The sequence below is a fragment of the Leopardus geoffroyi genome, chromosome B2, assembly GCF_018350155.1.
Source record: "Leopardus geoffroyi isolate Oge1 chromosome B2, O.geoffroyi_Oge1_pat1.0, whole genome shotgun sequence".
Lineage (NCBI taxonomy): Eukaryota > Metazoa > Chordata > Mammalia > Carnivora > Felidae > Leopardus > Leopardus geoffroyi.
The window spans coordinates 31,665,248-31,666,380 of NC_059332.1; the positions used below are offsets into that span (position 1 = coordinate 31,665,248).

General features: G+C 39.1%; 1 pseudogene; it reads right to left on the reverse strand.

Annotated features, from left to right (window-relative positions):
• Positions 1-232: 232 nt before the first annotated feature.
• Positions 233-647, reverse strand: LOC123608208 (annotated as a pseudogene).
• Between the last annotated feature and the right edge of the window lie 486 nt (positions 648-1,133).

The following is a 1,133-nucleotide window of genomic DNA, read 5'->3' on the forward strand; positions in this document are numbered from 1 at the left end:
AAGTCTAACACAGCCCACTACAGAGTATGCCGTAAGGATGGGGCACAGGACAGGTTAACATTAAGGTCACTTAAACTTTCATCTTTTGCAGCAGATCAGAACCCAGATGGCTGACTTTCTGCAGGATTTCTGATAGGAATCCAGGAGAGCTGGTTTCAAGCTCCACAACGACACTTAACTAGCTGTAACCTTCGCGTTCAGAAGGTTACACATGAAGTCTGCGCCCAGGGCAGCAAACCTGAGGCAGTCAGCCCTTACCAAGGCTCGGTATTTCCCAGCTTCCTACATGCTTGGCAGAGGACTGCAGGGACCGGGGACTGTGTGGCACTGTAGATTTCTGGCGGGCCTTGCAGTGTTTTCCTCGTTGTCGTTAACCTGGCTCCAGGAGGCGTATACACACCGCTAGTCATCGCTGGTTTCTGTAATGATTATTGCAGCAGGAGGTGCTTGTACTGGAGTGGTTTTTCTCCAGGGACCTGAAGATTCTTCTACACCACCATCACCACCTCCACCTTCTTCCCAGTTATCACCTGGATCTTCTCTTTTCTCGTTATCTTCTTCCTTTTCACTTATTGGCATTGCCTGACTCTGAGGCCGCTGTAATCAACCTCTTTTTGCTCAAATTCTTTCCACTCATCTTCATCCTTAATGTTGTTGTGAGACTAATATTCAATGTTAAAGCTAAATTAAGGTTTGGTTTAATTAAAATAAACATGGCTTTACAGTTATCAGCATTACAACTAAAGCATTTATTCTGCCTGGATTTACTTAAGTCAAATAAATTTATATGCTTTCAGTTGCAAAATGTTTTTTTGTTTTGTTTTGTTTTGTCTTTTTAGAATATAGCTCAGGAGAATGACTAACTCTTTTATGGGTAATCTGGGCATAATTGTCAAGAACAAGTAAATTGTATCAATGTAATTAAGTTTAAAAGGTTTGTAGGTAAAACTTTAATAGCTTCCACAATCTTTGGTTACCTAAAACTTTAAAGTTTCGCTAGGTCAAATGATAAATTGGGTTAAATTCATAGGATATCTAAGTCTTTTCCAAATAAGATAAAATATTATAACATTGATTATTAAACATAGGTTTATTTACTTTATCTTATTACAAAGATGCGAAAGATAAATTTG